The sequence below is a fragment of the Pezoporus occidentalis genome, unplaced genomic scaffold (genome assembly GCF_034315485.1).
Source record: "Pezoporus occidentalis ecotype Australia unplaced genomic scaffold, CSIRO_AGI_Poc_V1 ctg130, whole genome shotgun sequence".
NCBI classification, from domain to species: Eukaryota; Metazoa; Chordata; class Aves; order Psittaciformes; family Psittacidae; genus Pezoporus; species Pezoporus occidentalis.
The window spans coordinates 3,544,580-3,567,327 of NW_026913104.1; the positions used below are offsets into that span (position 1 = coordinate 3,544,580).

General features: G+C 42.8%; 1 long non-coding RNA gene across 4 annotated transcripts in view; it reads left to right on the top strand.

Annotated features, from left to right (window-relative positions):
- The window catches only part of LOC134158662 (uncharacterized), a 76,031-nt gene that overhangs the window by 37,071 nt on the left and 16,212 nt on the right, over nt 1-22,748 (top strand). For 2 of the 4 annotated variants that reach the window (XR_009962844.1, XR_009962845.1), the window contains 2 exons: nt 11,057-11,136; nt 13,310-13,515. This is a non-coding gene — a long non-coding RNA (uncharacterized LOC134158662). Of the gene's footprint in view, nt 1-7,982; nt 8,487-10,470; nt 10,606-11,056; nt 11,137-13,309; nt 13,516-22,748 lie in introns of those variants that run through there. The other 2 variants (XR_009962846.1, XR_009962843.1) reach the window with 2 other exon arrangements.

Genomic DNA, 22,748 nt, shown 5'->3' on the forward strand with positions numbered 1-22,748 from the left:
TACTGGAGGCAAATGCTTTGTTGCCATACTGGAATAGCATGGGGGTCACGAATGATGCAGTTTCCTGTTGCTGTGTCCAGCAGCTGAAGATACGTTGGCTTTTGGTTGTGGGCCCTGAGGCTTTCCTCCTTGAGTGAGCCTACAAAGGTAGGTGATCCATCTCCTTCAGTAACTGTGCAGAAACTGGGTTATAACAATCAGTCCTCCTCCATTTGCTAGATGCTGCTTGCCATTTAGCATTTCCTAAGTTGCTGATGAGTTCCTTCGAGCCAGGGCTGTGGCAAATCATAGACATATCACTAGCAGCACAGCCACGGATTGAGGTGACCTAGATTTAGAAAATGAAGATGAGATAAAATGCTCGCTGCACTCTGTTCTAAGGGGACATGCAGCCAAAAAAGCTGAAGTGGTGGAACGATTTCTCTTTAAGTCATTTAAGTCTGAAAGAGACAGGTTTTTTCCCTATTAGGTGGCTCTATGATAAGTGCTAAGCTGTGACCCCATTTGTTCCACTTGTCCCTTTTCTAGTCTCAGGCCAAAGAGGAGATGGACAAGAGGCCATCAGGGTCATGTTCACCCTTTCCAGTAAGACGGGCTCCTTTCAGATATACATCTACTTTGCTTCAAGTCTCCTTGCTTTGGTACTGAGCATGTAGACACATGTTTCTCATCCCTCCTTCTTTCCCTCCTAGCCATCACTCTTGCTATGATGATCAACATGTTTCCTTTTATTTTCTGGCTGGTTCTGTGTTGAAGGGAAATGGGGTTACAGTATTTTCATACTGAAAAGCAATATTTTACACAGTAGAAAACCTCCCTTCTTCCTCCCTGCAAATCTTCTCCAAGAAAACTTGTTTTGTGCTTAAATATTCTCTTTCCAAGTGATTTTACAATTTTACTCACTACTTTACGGTATCCCCAAAGCTCTGGTTGTTTCATTCCCCCCCTGTTTGAGGTTGTACAGGGAAGGGGTGGCAAGGGACACTCTCAGTAAGTTACTGTATCTGGAAAAATCTCCATTTTTGGATCCCAGCAAACTGTCATAGCACAGCTGGGGCAGAAATATGTGGAGTGCTATGTCACGTTGGGGGTGTGAAATGCCCAAATCAGATAAAGTGTAGGCTCTCATCCAACAGACAGGTCCCAAACTCTGTCTCTCTTGGGGCCCTGGGCACTCAGATCAGTTCTTGTCCAAGGTTGGAGGCCACCTCTGCTGCAAAACAACTACTGAAAATGCTTCAGGATCTTCCAGTGCGAGAGTTAAAGATTCTGTTGGTGTCCTAGGCCTGAAGGATGATCTTGTGGTTTAAGCATTTGGACTGGAACCAAGAGATGTGAGATAAATTCCAGGCTCTGTTGTGCACTTCCTCTGTCGGCTTCTGAAAATCATTCCTTCCCTCCATGCTTCCATTCCCTGCCTGTATAATGTCAAGCTCTGCTCTCCCGATTGCAGTAGTGAAGTTACAACACTGAAAGCTCCTGACTGATGACACAGGTAATTTTCTGAAAGCCTTAACTTTAAAGTAGTGTTCTAGCCCCATGCGCCTACAAGTGGGGAGCTCTTTAGAATCTGGACGTAAGGGCACAAAAGCTCAGCCAAGTTTGAAGGGCACAATGATTAATGCTATTTACTCAGCCTGATGGCAGTGAGAAACAGCCTGGTTCAGAGTGGTTGAGGAGGAGCAGCACTGGGAAATGAAATTAGGGTACATTCTTCTCTGGGTTCAGTTAGATGCCCAAGGAACGAATGTCCATGAGCAGCACTAAAAGGCTGACGAAAAAGAATAGATTTTGTATGGCCACATTTTTGTAAGTTACAAACACAGCACTTCTCCAAATAAGTGGATTCCAGTAATCAGAAGTGCTTCACAAATGACAGTCAAAATCTGATGGAAAAGACTGGGTTGAAGGTTTGTCTCCCTGATACCTGATTTGGACACTTGTCAGCTTCATGTTAGGAGGGAGGAAAGACAGTTACTGGAGACTTCCATTAGCTGTGTCAGCATCTATTTCATACTAAATTTATTTGTACCTGCTTGTAGGTCTGTGTGTCTAGAATAACGCACAGGCTCAGTTTTCCTGTTTTGGGGGTTAGTGTTTCTTGTTTGAAGTTTTGGAGTCATACAAAACATGACAGCAACATACAACAAAATGTCCTTCTTGCACGATTTATACCTGACTTTCGAATAGGATAAGATGCCAGTCAAGCTTTTTGCCTTTGCACCGGCTTTCAGAGGGCTGCTTTGCTCGGAGTTCAGTGAATCAGTGGCCAAAGGAATGAGCCTTCCATGGAATAATGCAGAAGGAATGTGTAGGTGTGTGCACACGTTCTCCCGGGGGGCACACGGCAGGCAGTGGCAGCTCTGGGTAGGGCTGGGCAGCCTGGGTGAGCTGCGTGTGCACCCGCTGTGGTCTCAGTGCCCTGCAAGTCTCCCAGCGTTAGCCAGGGTGTGCTGATGCCTGATGAATACGTTCCATCCACTTTTTGAAGTGGTCCCTTGGCATGATGTGGCGCTTCCATAATGCAAACCTGCAGATCCTTGGGTGAGTTATTCAGCTTAGGACCCTGGAGTTGGTTTTGCCTTATTGAGCTTTCATGTGGCAGCTGCTTTTTGGTTAAGCAGCTGTGAATTGGGTTTGGATAGTAGAATTTATCCCCTGTTGTGTTTTGCTCACCTACAAACTGTGTAAAGCTGTTCTCACTCCCAGTGAACCACTATTGCTCTGTTTAAAAGTTGCCTTTGCTTGTCCTGGCTGGTCTCTTCGTTACAGCTTTGACTTCAGGGTGGAAGAAGGTAGGCTTTTTCTTCTTAGGATTCCTAGCAATATATATCTATATATATTTATACCTATATGTAGGGTGTGTAAAGACAAAATTTCTTACTAGAAAACCTTGACAGGTGTGAAAAATGTAACCCAAACCATTTATAACATGTGTGACTCTGTTCACCACTTTGTGCACTTGACCTGCTCTTGGACAGCATAGCAGCTTTTGATCCTAGTACAGTATCAAGTCCAACACAGCCTTAGGTCACACTGGAGCCATTGCTTGTCAGGAACTGGAATTCTACATGTCTTGTTGCTGGTTGCATGACACATCTGATCGTTCCCTTTGAAATACAGCTTTAGACATCACTCCTGAAAGTGTCTGTGTCTCCAATTAGACCCAGAGGTCTCCTGGTGCTCTGCCCATGTTGAGGCAGCATCCCATTGTTGGTGCCATACAGTCTCCCGGGTTATGTACCTTGCCTGTCAGGTAACAAGAGTGTATCTTTTGTCTGCTATAAGACAAGATTGGAGTGGGCCTCATTTACTTGCCCATCACCTGGGGACAGTGGTGATGAGGCAATAAAAATCCCCATAGCCATCAGTAGCAGCAAGGCAGATCAGTTACAGAAACAGCAAAACAAAAGTGGCCTCCTAAATTAAATGACCTGAGTTGCATTTACATCACATTATACGAACCCTTAAGCGTCCCAAAACTGCTACTCTGACAGGTCTGTTGTAATTGTGACTCCATGTAGCTCATTAAAAAAGACATACTGTCTTCTGTCCTAGAGTCCAACCCTGAAACAGTTGGATATATTCCCATCTCTTACTCCTTGGGAGAAATGGATCTCGCTGTGAATACAGTGTTTCCAGTGAAAGTAGATAATATTTGTACAGATTTTTCTGGATGGCTGTGTGTTGACCACAACCTAGGAATGAGTTGGGTATTCTTCTCTGCGGGGGATTTAGCCTGCCCTGTGGATGCTTCCGAACCGTTTCTTTCTCTAGGTGCCTTTAAAGCATGACCTGTGAAATGACTGCTTTTCCTTTCACTGGGAATGCACTAGCTTGTACCAAATGGGAGGTATTATCCCAAAATATTTGCTCAAGGGGAAGTAACTCTCAGACCCCCTGCAAGGATTTTATCTCCTCATCTTCAAATTACACAGTTCAAATACACAGATAATGACACATGTAATGATGATAAAATGTAAGTGTGACTGCAAAGAGTAGCATTTAAAAATAATGATATACCTCTAACTAGGTCTTATAAAGGAAGTCTTAAACAGCTAGAGAGAAACAGATGCTTTGGGGGACTTGTGGATAAAAATAGTACCTTCAAATTTGCAACCAAAACAAAAATGTAGCCCCACTTAGTCAACCTCAACACTAGAAATTCCTCTGAAAACCTTAGGGCCTAGAGCTGGAAAAGCATGTAAAGAACATGGTACTGCTCATGCAGTGGCTTAGCCTATTTTTGCCTCTTCTACCTTGGCTTACTACTTCCCAATTTTCTATCCATTCTGATGCTTTCCAAATACCTTGTCTTACTGGGCCGGATGGTGTATTTAGTATCTGTCTAATGGTCTGAGACCTACAGATTCTCTTTTCCTTGGAAATGTGCTCAAGTTGTGTCCAGGCTAAGCACACATGACTGCTTGCTCTGTAGCCCATATGGATTTTGACAGCGGTGGTGCAGGTACAGTCAGTACACTCGGATCTTTACCCAGTATTGAGCGTATTCCTTTAGGCAGGGCTGCTTGGGGCTCAGTTGTCTACCTCGGTGATGGAAGACTAAATCAGCCTCAGCAGAGCTGGATGTGTCTGCAGTAGGAGGCTTTCAAAGGCAAACTACAGATGGCTTGCTACAGGCGAAGGCAAATATCCTCTTCCCAGCTCAACTGGACTGGTTGAAGGTCTGAATGTCTGCAGGCAGCTCTCCCCGCTGCAGCTCACCCCGGGGAAAGAAGTGTGTGAGCAGTTCCTAACCCAGCGCAGTGCCTGGTTAGGTCTGTACCATCTCCTTTGCTGGTTTGAAGTTAAAATCACCCATTTTTTCATTGACGCTTATGAGAAGCTGTGGCATGATCCCTTCTCCTGGCTGTGCTGTCAAAGCGATAACCTCCTTCAGAAGCAGTAAAGGTGCAACATCATCTTAAACCTCATGTCAGCCATTCCAGAGTGTGTGGGCCTGAGCTCTTGGTGTCCTGCAGGGCAGATGCTTTGGCTCCACGTTGTTGGGCTTGGAGCATCTCACTGTACAAAGGAACTGAGAAACCTAGGAAAAGGGAAATATTTCTCTCTTCTGCTTTCGTTTAACTTGGAAAACCACTAATATATGAGAAATATTTTTTTTTATGATGATTTCCACTTTTTCCTTATCTGCTGGGGCAAAAGCCAAACCTTTCTTTTAAATGAATAGTTTTAACTTGTTCATTTGATATTTTTGTTTCAGGTGGTTCTTCTCAAACAAAGATAAGCAGTCAGGTGAGTCAAATGTTCACTTTCCAGCAGGTCTATGGAAGAGGAATGAGAAATGACAAGTGGAGGCAATGCTAGGCACCTCTGAATCTCAGGGCTCTATAACCACCTGAGCATTAACCCACTGAGAGGCACTTTAAGATGCATATTTCATTCTCTAACTTCTGTGCAGTGCCACAGATTCACTTGCTTTGGAGCCCGGATTTAGTGATTAAAACTTTCTAATTTTCTCCTCTGTTAGTAATGCCCTCATACTGTCATTTGGAGCTGAAAGGAAAGCACACTGCCAGAATTGGCCCCACTGGGTGCTGTGATAATAGTCTAAAGAGTGAGACTGTCATTAGATTAAGTGGAAGATACCAGTAGAGCTGCTCTTGATGGCCAGCCTCTCCTTTCTCCACATGATGCTCAGAGTCCAGCTATACTTTTTCTTTCAGATTTCCATATTGTCCCTCCTTTATGCCTTGTCAAGAGCATTAGTCACAGTTATCTGTTTGCATCTTATGCTGAAGCTGAGACAAAGCCCATGGGACTTGTGGCTGTTCAGCACCCTCACCCCTGCCATAGTGCAGGGTTCAAGTCCCTCACGTGAACAGCAAGTACCATGGCAGAGAATGAGCATCTCACCCTGTATGCCCAACACATGATGATGCTTCTGGATGGGAGGCACCACGATGTGACATTGACTGTGCTGAAGTGACGCAGGGACCACTCTCAGCTCTGGCATAGAAACCCTCTTGAGGCTGAGCAAATGTATTCACCTCTGTGCCTTTGCTGACCCAGGTATAAAGTGAGGATGATGCTCATCATGGCATTTTGGGGTCCACTTCAAGAATATGCTGCCTTCAGTATGAGCCCTCAGTTAGACCTGAAAGCCAACTAGTGCTCTAGGACTAGCTCCAAGGCACAGCCCATGAAATTGGCTTTTCCTGCATGTGCCACTGTTGAATTTGTAGACTACCGGATTCCTCATGTGAGGATTGAAATCCTTGTCTTGTGAAATGCAGTGTACAAAACAAGCAGAAGGCAGGTGCTTGAATGAATTTTGTCCCAGCCAAAGGGAATGGATTGTGGAATGGATTGTGCTGTGCAGTGACATGAGTGGCCCAGGCTTTGATTTACTCCCAAAAGTAGAAGGCAAAAATATTATCCCTAAATGTATGATTTAGGAACATGCACATCAGGAACTGAAAGCAAAAAGAAATCGGGCGGGTTGTTTAATATGTATATACGACCCCACTGTGCTGAGAGAATGAGGTAGTCTGCAGCCCCAGTGTCTGGTGGCAGCGAGTGGGTCTGACATTGTTAGATCTGGCAGGGATTCAGACATCTGCCAGGGGATGGGGGATTTTGTTAGGAGAAGTGGGAGAGAGAGGAGCGGGAGAGACGCAAGGAAGCTCGGGGAGGCTTGCAGCTTTATATATACACGCCTGGATAACACTTCCTCTTTAAAATTCCCTTACTAAGCTCGGCTCCTATATTTTATATTCAGCACGAAGGTTCCCGCCCCCCCTCCAGCCCTCCCCACCCACCACCACCCTCTCTCCCTTTAACTTGTTAAGTTTGAAAGATGATATATACACACAGTTTGCTTTGCCAGTCAGCCCGTTTAAGGCCAAGATTAATGCAGTGCATTGGTGCAATCGTGCCGCAGTGGTGCGTGATCGGAATACAAGATGGAATATAGGGGGAAAGGCCAGAAATGTGCCTGTATTCTGAGTTTACACAAGTCTCCTTAGCAACTTGTCTGATTTTTTGGTGTCTTTTTTTTCATGTCAGGGAGGAGGGGGGGGGTGTCTGTGTGTGCACAGGGAGCGTTGTCCCAAATCACCAGTGAATAAAACATTCCCTGAGTTTTTAAATCGCTCCAATTGATGCTCTTGTTGTTGTTTTTCCTTCTCCTTTTCCTTTTGTTACATTAGTGGCTTATTTTTCCATCTCTTTTTTTTTTTTTATCCCTGGAAGGAGGAGGGTACAGGGGGGAGACTCCAAAAGGGATGGCAGAGGGGGCTGGGGGTGGGGGCACCGTACTAGTTTTCATTGTGACTTCTAGAGAGTTGGTTGCTTTCCAGTTGTTCCCATCTCAGCATGTGGAATTATTGTGCTTTCTCCCGATTTGCCACAGAGTTGGCAGCAGGCTGACATTGTTAGTCATTTGAATTGTATTTGGCTCTGGGCTCATTTTTTTTATTATCCCCCCCCCCCCATCCCCTCCCCCAAATTTATTTATTTTAAAACAATTTATTTTGAAAATATGCACGATGTATATTTTATAGTCTATAAAATGGAGGAAAAGAGAGGGGAAAAAAGAGGGTGAGAGGATTGTGGCACCACTGTCCCCCGAAACCGTCCCGTTATTCCCCTCCCCGTACAGTTCCTTTTTAGTTGCCTACTGAAGAACCCCCCTCCCTCCGCATAGGAGGGAGTGGCCTTTTAGTGATCAAGGTACGTTGGATTATTACTTCTTTTTCCCACTTTATGTGATACTTTATTAATAGCGTGGGGCAAGAGAGAAGGATGGGGAGAGCAGGGGAGGAGGTGACGGCGGGTGGAGAGAGAGGAAAGAGTTCTCCTCGAAGTACTGTACCTTGAAATAACTCAAGGGGAAATAGTTGCTGCCTCACTTGAGTCGCTTTCAGGATCTCGCTGTGCGCTTTTACTTTTTCTTTGACTTCTATTTTTTATTTTTTTATTTTTTTTTTTACAGTTTTGTGGGGGGAGGGGGGAAAAAAAAAAAAAAGAAAAAGAATAAAGAAAAAAAAGTAGAAAAAAAAAGAAACTGAGCCAAAAAAATTTTGAAGGCTTGATCTTGGCTGCTATACAAACAGATGTTGCCTGTCATTCCGTTGTTAAGCAGGCAGCAGATTGGAGCAAGCAGCAGCAGTTTAGGGGAAACTGCAGCAGAACTGGAAAGTGGAAGATGTACATATATATATATATATTTCTTTTTATTCTACACACAAGTATTTTTCCCTGGAATTATTTAATTACAACACCGCTATTTTCAATATTTTTAATTCAGTTTTTTAATTTTTTTTTTTTTTTTTTTTGAAGTGGGCAAACCAAATCCAAACCAAACTGGAAAAGCACTAGGAACTTTCACCCAAATTTTACCAAAGCAGCTACCTTTTGGGTTGGGTTTGTGAGCTTTTCAGTTGGCTTTTTTTTGTTCTTTTTCACATAGGCGAGCATGTGTAGGAAAGGGGGTTCTGTTGGAAATGCTTAAGGTATTCTCGGTAAGTGAATCTTTGCAATGAATCAGGTCAGGGATTTTGTTGTTTTTCTTGCTGCTAGCCCTGTTTCGGTTGGGTTTGGCCCGGACTTCTCGCTGTACGTGGAATTGTGACGGTTGAAGGCCTTTCTGTCGCCTTTCCAAGTTTTAGCAATGTTGTAAGAACAAGAATCACGTTGTTTATACAGTAGAAGTTCTAACGAAGCCCCGATACGCTCCATATTGTGGCTCTTTTGTGTTCTGCATGTGCTTGTGGGTTTAATTCCCTGTTCTCTTTATGCTCTGGGTTCTTATTCCCCCCTTTATTTTTAATTTCTGCTTTCTGGTTTAGTTGCAGTGATTGGGAAGAGGGAGAAAAGAGCAAAACACGGGGAGCTTTGAGCCGAAAGAGTTAAAAGTTTCTTGGCACAAGAGCCGCAGTTTAGCAACAGATCAATTCATTTAAATGAAAGAAATCACAGACCAAGCCATCTGATTTTGAAATTTCACATCTTATGCTTCCACTTTAGAACAAAGCTTCTGTTTTTCCTTCCCCTTTATTAATTCACGCTGCTTTTGTTTAAGACCGTTGGTGTTCATAGAAACTATAAGTCTCTCTTTTTCTCCTAAAATATGAAATGGGGGGTGTGCATTCATCTTCTGTTAGTTAAAGTTAGCTCTGCTGTAAAGTCAGCCGTAAACCTCTGCACATGTAACAGCTGGTGTCAGGGCTGTTTTCACCCTCGATTATTGTATGTTTGAAACAGCTTCCATTTTCTGGCTTGCAGGCTGTATAAACAGTCACCTATGTACTGTGAAAACTAGTCGTCCCCAGCCATTCTGACTACCCTGGGTGCATTACAGATGCACGTAGGTCTGTCTGCACAGGGAGCTCAAGGAGCCATGCCCGAGTGGGAATTTTCTTTACACAAATAGGAAGTACATGTCCCTCCAACATCTGTATCAAGACATAGTCGTTCAGACTGACTCTGTGTGTGTTTCAATGGAGGAGTTATATCATTCTATAGATGTATACTGAGCGTAAGCCACCATAACGCTTTGAATAGCTAAAGTCTGAGAAGGATCACAAACAACTTTCTGTTGCCGTTCGTTCATTTAAATGCAGTTGAGCCTTGGTACCCGTCCCAATAGTTTTGTTGCTACATCAAGTAAAACAAAATAAATCAACTCATATATAGAGAAGTTGGTGGTTTTGTTTTTTTTTTTGGAAAAAATTAATCTACTCCCACCTTTTCCTTTTACACAATTTCAAAGCAAAAATGAAAATGAGTCGCTTACGATAAATGAACGTGTTTGATGAAAGGATTCGCAGCCGGGGACTGAATTTTGATAGAAGCTTTTGCGCCGTGATGCCGAGTCTCTTCACGGTGGCATTGCGTCAAAAGAAAGGCCGGGATATTTGGGCATGGGTGAACTCCTATCAGAGGGAAGCAGCGAAAGGGTGGGGTAGGAGTCCATGTGCGGGGGGGGGGAATCCTTTTGTTAGGCTGCTCCCCAACCTCTGCTTCCCTGCACCCCCTGGAAGAAATCCTCAATGAGCAAGAATAGTCTTAAGCCGCAGAAAGTGGATTTAGAAAATAGGTGGTGGGGGGCAGAGGTATCAACCTCCACCTCTAACGTGACTACGGTTTCTCGTAGGTCTGGCTGGTTTTATTATTCCCTTCTCTTACACTAAGATCCCAACTGTGTTGTAGGCAAATGCCAGGATTCCGAGCGTGAGTCCGTCCCCCCCAATACTGGAAATATTTCTGTGGGTGTCGTTGTGGTTACATCACAGCGCGCTCCTTCCTCATCTCCATTCTTGTGCTAAATTCAAATAGTTCCCCCCCCTCCCCGATAGCAGCTGTGCATGGTTTTTTAAGTCGGTCTTTAACGTTGCGAAAGGAACAATAAAATGAAAGGCAAAACCGGCATCTTAAAACTTGGCAAGTGAAAGCAGCTTGGACTGGCAGCCAAGAATCCTGCTGTGGTGCAAAAAGAATAGCATCCACGAAGCCACCACAATCCGGGGTTTCTCTTCTTTTAACAATCGCATCGGCAGAGAGAAATAATTATTCCTTGTATCAGTGTTAAAAGAGTCAAAAAGCTTAAAATGCTTGCTTGGTGAACCTTCTCAAAAGCAGGTAACGATCCTCCTATTTGATTCTGTTTTATCAAACTTTAATTGGATAGGGATCTATCTATGATAACTAATCAGTTTAAGAAGTTGATGCGTGTTACTAACTAGCAGGGAATGCATTTGCTGTTGCAACCTCCACGTTGCTTTCTTTTGCTTTATCGCTTTGGTGGTAATAGTATTGGCAAACTTCTTTAATGCTTGTGTTACAAAAAATGCTTTATTTCCACAGATTTAACTCACTGTGTGGGGGAGGGAGTGGGTAGTTCCAAGGTGTAACACAGAAAATAACCTTAAAAAAGACTTGAATTGGGATATCAGGAGAGGGGAGTAATGTCTCTCTTAGGACCTTGCCTGCTCCTTTTGCTTCTAAAGCTGAAGCCTCTGGGTATATTAAAGGTAGAATCCACTGCTTGAAAATATGCCATGAAAATGTCCCTGAATATTTTGTCTTCCAGAATACGTTCCTTGAAGAGTTGGGCCTAGCAATATGGCAGCGCACATTCGATAAGAAATCTTGTAAAATGCTGCTCCTGAGGTAATTTGGTTTCTTGTGCCTTCTCCAGTCACTATCTTCCTTTGCCTTATAATTCCTTAAAATTGTTTGAAGTACAGAAATCTATTGATGCGGGTCTTTAAACTTAAGAGAGAGCATGTGTGTGTTACATACATATCTATCTATATATATCTATATATTTACAGGCCTAAATAGATTTGGGTTAAAAATGGGGGGAAGGACTGGGGGAAAAGAATGGGACTTATTTAGCAGTCGTGTTTCTTATTTGCCTTATTTTTGTGGCAGAAGTATGAAATGGCTGCAAACAGCTTTTTACTCAGGCACACAATGCATTCCATAATGATCAATTTTCCTGGACAGGGTATTTATGCTTTGTGGTTTGCAAGAATACCACCCACAGACCTAAACGAATGTTACGTCTTTAGAGACTTTATTTCTACATGTTTCCTTCTGTATTCCTTTGCCTATAAATCTATAAAACACCAGACTGGGTTAATGCTAACAAAAGTGTATTACTTTTTGGCTGTCCCAGGTTCTAGTACCAAAGCCTTGTTGATCCTGTGATCATTGACATATTATAAAATTAATAGTGAAGCAAAGTATGCAGAGTAGAAGGCTATCGTGATCCTTAATATAAATAATACGATCCTTAATGTGGAGGTTGAAACTTTTTGTTTGTAATCTTAATGTTCTAAACAAATCCAGTGTGAAGATGATTATTTGTTTGTCTATCATGGATTTTCTGCCACTGTGTGTATGTTCATCAGGTTTTCAAAAGGTACAATAGCTGTATGATTAATCAATGTAGGGAAATGTTTCAGACCCCAGATCTTGTATAATCTATGGCTCTCATTCAATGTCCCTGAATATATCTGATCTAAGCAAAATTCATCTTTAAAAAAGCAGTGTTCATTAACAAAACTGTGTTCATTTGCTGCTGCCTTTATCAGTTCACTGTCTCAAAACCTGTCCATGAGTGTGTTTTCCCAAATGTATGAAAAGGAGTAGGCTGGTTCCTGGATATGTGTAATTTACAGCATACAGGTGCCACTAAATGCAATCTCTGTGCCACCGAGCTGCCTGGCTCCGGGGCTCACAGGAATGCAGAAGTGGTCGATCAGATTTATAGTGGGGACCTGCCTGAGTGATTTATTTGGCATACATAGGTGCTTTTCTAGAGAGGGCTGTTGCTGTTTTCTCCTTTTCTCTCATTCCTTTTTTAACAAGTGGAGCTATGGCGATGGATCCTAACACTAGTTCTTCCCTTTTGTTTTGTAAAAGCCAATCAGGTAGCAAGGGAGTAGGAGATGGTTGGCCAGATCCGTAGCAGAGATCAGCCTTCATTTAGGCAACTAAATAGAGGGTGTATTTGCTGTGTGGGTCAACACCTAACAGCTGCCCTTAGGAGCATGTGGTGAGCTCTTGGAAGGTCAGGGTTGGTTCTGTCTCTGACAAGAGCTGAGATAATTCACTACTAAAGAGCAGTTGCTGAAGTACATTGGGTGCCTGCAGCTTCCATTCAGACCAGTCAGAATTGAGGACACGTGTCCTGTACCACAAGGAGGTATGTACAGGCCACCCAAATGTTACATCTTGGTTTCCTTCATGGACTTGAACTATCCCAGTGGTTAGAAAATGAGACTGTGAGCTATTAAGTGGGGGAAAGAAAGTTTTTGAACTAGGAAAACCTAGTAAAAATTTAACTTCCACATAGTACGTGTACTTCAGTGCAGTCATTACTTTTTTTCCTGTCTTTTATGCGTAAAATAAAGTATTTCTTTGCCAGCAGAGACATGCAAATGAGCTTACCTTCATATACATACATTAATGTAAAGAATATTAGGATCAAAATGAATATACTCGTGAAGAAAATACTCTTATGCAGTATTGCATTCTAGCATGGGGGTGACATGCAAATGTCTGATGGTAAAATCGCTTGCCATTGTAAGAAATACTGGTATATGCAGCAGCAATGTTACTGACTCCTAATACTGTGCCAATTAGGCCCTGTTAGACGAGTCAAAAGACAATCTGAATTTGAATCTTAGGTTCCCTGAAATAAATGAGCTTTGTAGTGGGAGGGCTTGGGTTATTTTTGGTAGGGTAACATTTGTTATATTCCGTTTGCAGTTCGGTTCCAAAGCAGTGCACAATACGTGTATTTGTGCATGATGTGACTCTGTTCTGTCTGCAGGACCACGTGCTCCCTGACCCATTGCCTTGACCGCTGCACAATTATTGCAGGGCTAGAGCTTGCTGAATTCTGGGTGCTGCTAAATTGCATTTAGGCTCCAACATAAGAGTTGTCCTGATTTTTTCAAAGACCCCGAATCCCTGCAGCTCCCGTTCTTGGCACGAATTTTGAGTCCTGAAAACTTTGGAAAGCTGGACACTTTTAAGGTAGGTATTGGAGTATAAGCGTAGGAATCTAAACTTAGATGATCAATTTAGATAACCTTTGGACAGATGGAAAAAGTTTAACATCTCTATTGCTGGATGGAACAGGAGTTTCTTGTAACCCAGCGCAAGCAGTAATTCCAATAAAGGAAAATTGTATTTTTTAATTGCAAGCTTACCAGGCTGGAAAGGTTGAAGTGATTTATTTTAAGAACCTCCACATGAAGTGGGAGAACTTTCTAAAAGCATCCACATAGCAAAATTATTTTCCAAGTGTTTCATTTTATAGCGAATAATATTAGCTCTCATGAATATAGTTTATCTTCTGGAGAAAGAGAAGAGGTAGAAAGTGGAACACTTGAAGCCACAATCTCAGCCTCTGATTTTGTTCACCGCTTCTATGCGGAGGCTTACAGCCAGCCTGCTTTTCATCCTAATTCCCCACCAGTTGCCCACCCAATAAGATTTCATTAATGGGAAATGTTAGTTACACAGGAAAGAAAACTTGGAAACTCTGGGGGAAGGAGGGGACGCTTCTTGCTCGCAGTGGCAAAACTTTGCTCCACAACTGCTTTTTAAGACTTAGTAGAAAAAGCCTAAGGGAGTTTTGCATTTGTCTCTCTCATTTTAGGGAGAAAGGCAGTGAGAGAGCAGAGAGCTGGAGTGAGAGGAAAGTTTTGTATTGTTTAGCAGAGTGAAAGGGTTATTTTTCTTTTAAAACAGAATTAAAATAGAACCCCACACCAGCAATGACTTCTCTGGAAGTTAAAGCAACTCTTTGCAGTTGTTTTCTCCCGTCTGTTTTAACGGGGCTGCCAGAATGGAAACAAGATAACTTTTTGCAGGGTGAGGGTATGCCTGTCTATTGCAAATCTTTCTCCAAACAAAAAGCTTGGCTGTTTGATAGTTTGCTTCACTGTCAGCGCTGTACCTCCAATGTTGGCTGTTAATTCTCCATTGCTGTGCAATCATCGGTAACTCTCTCCAGCAAAGTACTTGCGAGACAGAAACACAGATTTGCTTTATTTTCTTTACTTGAAAATTTGCTTTATTTTGCTGATTTTTCTCAAAAAAAAAAAACCATGGGAGTGATGGAAACTTTAGTAAAGTCAGTAAGAAACTCTTCCCCCCCCCAATTCCTCCAAAGGAGGGGTTTTAAGGTGCTGAGGAGAATGAAGGCTCCTACTTGCTAACAGCTCTGAAATTTCATTTGCAGAAATGGTTTTCCTCTTTAAATACCAAACCAACCCCCCCAAACCTAGCAAATTGCAGAAGAGACCCCTGCCTGTTGCCGCAAACCCGTAGATCCGAACTTGTGGTCATATTCCACACAAGCTTGTATCTATAGGTATGTGTCTGTCTGGCAAGTGCACAAAGGGTTGTGTTTATGCATTTAAACTGACAACGATCAACTCTGCTGTTTGTACCTTTTGTCTAATGCCTTCTTCCCTCCTCCCTTCTCTTTTTTGTTTGTTTTTTTAAAGAAATATAAAATTAGAGCTGCAAATCTTGTTCTGCAATTGTCGTATCAGTTTTCAGCTTTGGTTGGTGTTAAAATACACTCAGCAAAACAGCAACTCATTTGTGCCCGAGTAAAATGGGACGGGGGAGTTATTTGACATCAGAGTGAGGGAATTAAGTCTCAGCTCTGTTATGCATAGGTCTGGCTATGGGGATACGGTAGGAAGTGTTCTTCTGCTGTCTAATTCCAAGGGTGTTGGGAAGCAGATAAAACTGGTTCATTTATAAAGTAACGTGGATCCATTCTTTCTTTGCATAGCGGTGGCAATTTGTTTGTGAGAGGAACAGACGCTTCTGTTCGCCTTTATATCAAGGAACTTTGAATCACTGCATATACTGCCGTCTTGCAGCCCTGTAACAGAGGAAGGCATTGGCCCTCCAACTCCTATTCTCTCTCAAAAAGTAGTTTCCTTTACAATCCCATTCCTTCCAATTTCATGGTATTAATGTCTTTTTAAATAGTTTTGAAGGGAAAATAATCATGCTGTACACTCCAAAGAAGAGGTAGGGCAGGAAGAAAACTCGCCATGGAAGCAGGCAGTATAAAACCTCCTGTGTAAAACAAGCATTTTTAACTTGTGAAAGTGGAACAATTACTTTTGAAGTCTTTTTTTTTTCCTTAAATCCAAATATACAGATTCTATTTGAAAATAATTCAGCTGTAAACTCAAAATAAAGTCTGACTCTTTCTTTCCAGCAGCTTCCAGTGTTAATTCTACCCAAGATTTGGTCTGCATTTCCACTTTTCAATTTCTCTGTTTTTGAAGTTGGCTGGTTTGACGCACACTGCTGCAGGCCAAAAAAGTTGTTTTTCTTTCGTGCTGAATTTCCAGGGTTTTCTATGTGTTTTCTATTTACTATAGAAGCATAAAATGATGTCAAAAAAAAAGAAAAAAGCTTCTGCTAATAAAATTTTGGTCTAACTGCTCCTCTTTCTCCCCTTTGAATTGAAACTTGCTTTTAAAAAGAAAACAAACCACACGGTTTGGCATGTCTGTGTGACCATGCATTCGGGTACAGGAACCGGTGGTCAATATTCCCCTCCTGCATGCATAGGAAATTAAGGTATAAAAGTAGATAGGCAGTTTCCAGAAGAACTTTTGCTGTTGGGCTCTCTTTATGTGCAAGGCTGCTGGTTTTGAGGTGTATGCTTACCTTTGCCACATCACAGAGAGAATGCTGGGCGTCCCCATTCTGGTCTCAGCTGCCTAAATGTACAAGGCCTCTGATATGTGTCCACAAGTGATGTTTTGGATGTTCGAAACACAGACAGTTAAGAGGTGATGGAGAAGCGTAACAGATAAATCTCTTTCAGGCGAGAGTACTGCAAGTTGTGGGATACTACCTATGAGCCTTGAGTCAAGATCTCCTTTGGGATGTGGTGTTGGTTCCTACCTCCCCTGTGGCTTTGCTGATGGCTGTTGTTTCATCCAGAGTGGAATGAGTAGGGTATCATTCTGCGCTGTGTTAGAAGCAGGAGGAGATTGCATCTAGTTGTGACAGTAAAAGTTGTTTTTCCCAGAGGGGCTGTTAAGAATCTGTGTTGGTTTTCTGCTTTGGGTTTTTTTTAAATGCTGTAAATATTCACTGCATTAGATTCCCATGTTTATGGCTATAAAGGAAGTATTAGTTCTTTTAGTCTAATCTCCAAGGAGAAATGAGTTGGTCAAATCTAGTTCCCAACATAATACACGGTGGTCTCTTCTCTGTAAAGCCATTTGGAGACATCAGGATTCTGGCAGAGTATGCTGAGAAAAGCCTGGGATTTGTCACGGATGTTTCTAGAGGCTGGCACTTCAGGTGACATTGCTTTTAGAGTGCCAGAAGCCCATGGCAGGGGAATTGGGCAGATGTGCTGCAAAACGAGACACCACAGTTGGGTTGGAAAGCATATTTTTGGATTAGAAAATCAGTATTTGGATCAAAGAAGAGGAAAGAGGAAACAGATTATTTCAGTGTAGTTTCTCACTGGTTATGTTGGGACCTGCTAATCAATATCCTTGTTTTTCACCCCCTTTTGGTGAGAGACTTGATCAAAACATGACTGGATGCTTAGAAAGCAAACTTTAGAAACATGCCATCAGAAATGGGGCTAAGATGCTGCCCTGTGAGGAGAACCATTGCACTATATTCCGCAGCTAAGCATGTTTTCTGGTTGGTTCTGGTTTTCTGGTGCTTGGCAAAGAAATAGGGTAGCTGTGCCACTGCGTGGGCATGCATCAGCTCAGCCTGACATGAGCTTGGAGATGCTGTGGCCCCTGCTTTATGGGAGAGGGTAAATGTGCCCAAGGAAACCTCTTGATTGCTGTTATCTTCTGCAGCAAGAGGTACAGCAGTGTGGCTGCAGAGAGGATGCCAACATGGGCATAGGTAGAGTCAGCAGTACCAGCACAGCTTCTCTAAGCACAACATAGCCATGGTTTCTGCCAGGATGCTACATGTACCGTGGGTCTTTGTCTTGAAGTGCTCTCCCACTGTACCTGCTCTCTTGATGCTGCTAAGGCTGAGCTTTCCGAGCAGTACTTGGGGCGGCCTGGCTCCAACTTCTGCCTTCCTGCTGCTACCTCATGTGCTTCCCTTCCCCTCCTCCTCTTACATTTTACTCATCTACTTCAGTTTGTTTCTTGTTAAACTACCCTGTGTTCTATTTAACTATAGCTCCAGTACTTGCACCCACCCCCTACTTTGTTTTTCAGCTCAGCCTTTTGAAAAGAACTGCTTTGTGTTTTCAGCATTAATTTGTATTTCTTTTCTGTTGGTCGGATTTCACTGCACTTCATTAAGTTTTAGAGTGAAACTGGAGTCTGGCAAAATGAAGGGAAGAGCCTTGAAATGTGTCTTCCCTTTAGGATGGAAAAAACCTAATTGGAGCTTTTACCTGTATGTTTCTTAGGAATCCTTTTCCTCGCTTTGTTGATAAGGAGCTTACATTTATGCAGGAGCTTTGATCCAAGTGCCATACAGAGTGCGCAGAGATCTCTTCATCTGTCACTGAGGCACAGCGACTGCGTAACAGTGCACAGACCCACTGCAAAATTGCTCAGGGCAGGAAGCACTGAATGCTTCACCCGGTTTGATGTTGCAAGGGAACTTAAAGGAATAGAAGGCGGTTACTGTAGCTGGAGGCAAACCAGAGCACCTGCACGTAGAAAGTACCAGGAAGGCCTTGGGGACATGAGAAAGTCCCAATATCCTCTCCAAAAAATGGTAACTTAATTAATGCAGTCCTTTTCTCTAGCAACAGGCAGAGTTACTGCCTTAGTACCTCCCAAGAGGAAAAGAAATGCCTCCTGTGGCACTACGTGGCTGTATCTGCATCTGGGGAGGATTTACTACAGTTGAGTTTCGTTTGGCCAGTGTTATAGTTTAAACCAGAAGCAGTAGTTCATGTGTCAAGAAGCAAACCAAAGCTCTTCCAAACTCCTCTTTTTCAGATTGGGTAAATCACATCTTTCTCCCTCAAGATAACAAGACCATTTCTCACTTCTGTTACTGAAAGCACCTGTAAGGTCCCTTGCAGACAAGCATGTTGCACAGTGTCCGCCGGGGTATGAAAATGATTACATTTGTGTGCTCCCCGTTTTCCCAGCCTCATCTGGTGTGGAGCACAGTCAGCCCTTGTCAGCAGAGGAGCACACAATAGCATTCGGGTAATTAGAATAACCATATGCAGTGGCAAATGGGATTCATGATAAGCAGAATGTAATTGTGTACCCTGGAATTTGAACTGTATCCAAATACTCTTATTCAGATAATCAAATCTGGGTAAACTCTTAAAAGGCAGATAAATTTCAGTATTCTGATTATTTCAGTAATCTGATTGTTTTCTTCTCGTTGTTTATTTGCTTTTAATCAGTAAGGGAGAAAATAAGGAGAGGATGTTCTTAGGGGAGGAATCCAAGACTGAGTAGGACACCTGCCCTTGAGCTAGGAAGTCTCCATAACTGTATTCTGTAAGAGGCATTAGCCACAGCAGTCTAAAGGAGGAGAAGAGAGATGTGCTCCAGCTCGACTGTGGAGCCTTTGGTCGCAGGTACGCAGTATCATGTCATGATGAAATACAACCTCTCCATGCCACCCTGGAAGTGGCACCAAGTTTTGGTACAGCTTCCTGGCAGTCACCTATGAGTTCCTTTGCTTTTCAGCATGTATGTGAAACCAGTCTTGGCTCTGGATCCTCATCACGCTGTGCAGGATCTCAAGAGCATTCAACCTGGGCTCACTGAGCTTCGCACCAAAAGCATAAGGCACTGCTCAATAACAGAGCAAAAGGACCAAAGTTTTGGGGCCATTTAGAGTCATCAGCCTTGCAGCCCTTTCCAGCCTTTGCCACCTTGCCCATGAATGTCCCTGACTAGACCCTTAGAGCAAGCATCTGTGCCGTGTGTTGTCTTACCCAGAACTGATGCCGCACTCCAGCTGCTGACAAAAAGCTATATATGGGTCAGGAGTGACAGCATGGCTACCCTTTCCCTAGAAATTATCAGATATTGAAATGCAATATTGAGTAAATGGTAAAAGTTGAGGCAGAGAACATTTCTGTCATGTGTTGAAAACTTCTGGATGGCTTTCAAAACATATACTGGCTCTGCATTTCAGCTGAGCCCAAATGAGGGTTCTTCCCTTCTTTTGCAGTCTCCTGATGTTCCAGCCCTCTTCAGCCAATCTGCCAGACTTCTAGGAGAGCTCTCTGAGTTAGAGTAAACCTTTGAACCTCTTGAGGTTCCTCATCACAAACAAGTTCTAGTAACAAAGAATGGGTGAGATGACCAGTAGGAATCATGTCAGCGTTTCCATTGTACAATCTCTTCTGTCTGAGGCTTGTGAGAGTCAGCTATAAAAAAGATCACTCCAGGCTGATATTTAGCAGGCAAGATTTTAGCCCTCACACTGGGACAGTATCATTTGTGGGTTTGGTATTTACTTTCTTTCTCAATGACTTAAGGAAATACGTTTGCTTCAGGAGTGTTTTCTGCTTTCCACCCCCTCCTTGGCTAGCCCTGCAATAGCCTGCCTGGGATCTGAAAGTGAAGGTGGGTTCTTCTTTCTGCATCATTGGCATCCATAAAGATTCAAAGCCAAATCTCAGCTGATGATTTTCCTGATAATAATAAAAAAATATAATTCAGCTTTCTTGAACCCATCTTTCCATTGCTGGTGCTCTTTGTTCATGCCTGTGAAGTCAATAGGAGTGGTCTGTAAATGCAGACAAAGTGTGGAATAGCTGCAAGGGATTAATATATGAAGCACTGTTCTCTGTATCATTATTTAGGCATATTGTGCTCTCTGAAACCCTGCTTTTCTGTGGATGGTGACTAGATTGCTGCTTTGCATTGAAGCAGATTTTGAAAGAATGAACTATTCCAGCCTTTCAGTCCTCAGAAATCAGTTCTGGATTTGAATTCTTGGGGAAGTTACAGGTAAAATTCGGGCTCAGGTAGTATAAAGTAGGGGAGACACGTTTCTCAGTCCTTCTCTCACCTGAAGTTCATGGAAGGAACAGGCAGTCAAATGAGTGATACTTCTGCGTACCTTCCTAGTCCAGACTAAAGCTTGCACCTTGATCTAATGCATTCTGAGATCAGTGGCATGGGCTGTTGTTACCTTCAGAGATAGAAACCCTTGATCTGTTTGGGAAGAACTGCTACGATGACATTTCCTCTCCATTTGAGAATAAGCATTCTTTGCACATGCATTCTGTCTCCTCTGTGATAAGACAGCACTCTTTGTCATGTTTCCTGGATCTCAGAAATCAGAGGGTTACACTAAGTAAAGGGACACCGTTTTTCTATTACACTGTTGCTTTAAAATACAACTTGCTGGGCTGGGACAGAGATTTCCTTTTGTCCACACAAGTGTGAAATCATTTCTGTGACTCTGAAAAAGCAAGAGGCCTAAAAGGGTTCCCAAACAATAGGCGCTGCGGTACATAAACTGATACAGGAATGCACAGCTCCACATGTAACGCAGTTCTCCCTGCCACAATATTTAATAGGAACTTCCATGACATCGATACGTATCGTAATTGAACATTGTCATTAGATTACATATTTACTGTAATTACATAATTAGGTATGATTGTGCTAATTGGATAAAGACATAATTGACAAAAATCACCAGAAAACAAACATGGAGATTCATGCCACCAAAAGAAAGTGTCTTAATAGCACCAGCGCTGTGAATCTCTTGCTCTCCTCCCAGAAGAAGGATGTTTATAGTACATAGGAAGTTACCAAGGAGCCAGGCATTGACAGATGTTGTGAAGGTGCAGAAGTAATGGCAATTAAATGACTTCTGTTTTAATATCTGATCTCCTTTCCTACACTCAGTACTTCACATCATAGTAGCAGCACATATTCTAACTGATGAAATGACTAGATGCATGACACTTTTTTTCTGCTTGAAATTACAGTTCCTCTGGGATGCAAATACACTTTCCTCTGTCCAAGCTTCATCTGAGCTTACAGTGGTGTGAACAAAGCACCAGTAATTCCGAAGCCAAGCTCTCATAAATGGGGAGAATTTGCCAGGATAATCTATGCAGCAGACTGCAGAGATGTCTAAAATTTGACCAGCGAGTGAAGTATCAGACCCTGGGACAGAAACTGCTTTAGCGTTTAGAAAATACTTTATCTTACAGTGTCCTTGTACTGCTCTGTAAAGCGAGCGTAGGTTAGATACAGGTTGACATAAAGACTTGGTTATTGCTATCACAATTGTGCAGAGAGGTCTTGGCATACGTGGGAACTTGGATGAGAATGTTTCCTCAGAGAGGACCTTCTCCCATCAGTTTGTGCTTGGACACAGCCACGGCACCATGGAACAGGTCATGGTACCTGCAGTGGAAGCCCATGTGCCAAGCGGGGCACAGCTCCCCAGCTCAATATAGTGACGAGGGAGGGAGCGAGAATGATCTTTGAATAAGATCCAGCACAGAGCTGACAGCTCAAGGATTTGTCAATGTGGTGATGAAGAGGAAGTTGAAGTTGCGATGGAAGAGCAGCAAGGAGAGGTGGCGAGTCAGGAACAAAACAGTCGCAGTGGCATTCGCCAACCTGAATTTAGGTTATTTAGGCACAAAGTAAGGAGAGAGTAAGGAATTTTTTCATAAGGAAATCTGATTGTGTTAGTCTCAATGCACTGGTGATGTTAACAGTACTTTCCCTCGTTAAACTGATCAGCTAGAGATAATAATTTTTGGTTTAGATTATGCAGTGTGTAACATTCATGACGAGATTGAGATACAGGAAAATACTTGCAAGGGTAAGTTGTAGAAAATGGTCCTAGCCATGAAATGGTCTAGTTTATATTCTGCAGTTTATAGCTGCAGAATAGGATGTTTTCACAAGTCTAAAAGGGAGTTACATCTCCTGTGTCATGTAGAAATTGGGTGGGATTTGAGATTTTCCATCACCCTAAATGAGAACTCAGGTTCATTGGCTTCCATAGAGGTACATGAGTTACGTCATTGGATTTCATGTCAGAGGACATATGTTCAGTGCACAAAAGTGATGATGTTGCATCAAGGGATTGGGATGATTTCAGGATGCTTTTAGACAGCAGTAAAGCTCCTGGTTAGAAAACCAGTACCAGAGAGGCATGGTTTCCTTATCCTGATTTGTGGTTGCATCACTGGTCTAATAAAATGGTTAACAGTGACTCTGCTGTTAGGGTACTGTACCATGCTGCTTACAGTGCGTGTCTGCAGAGCCTAT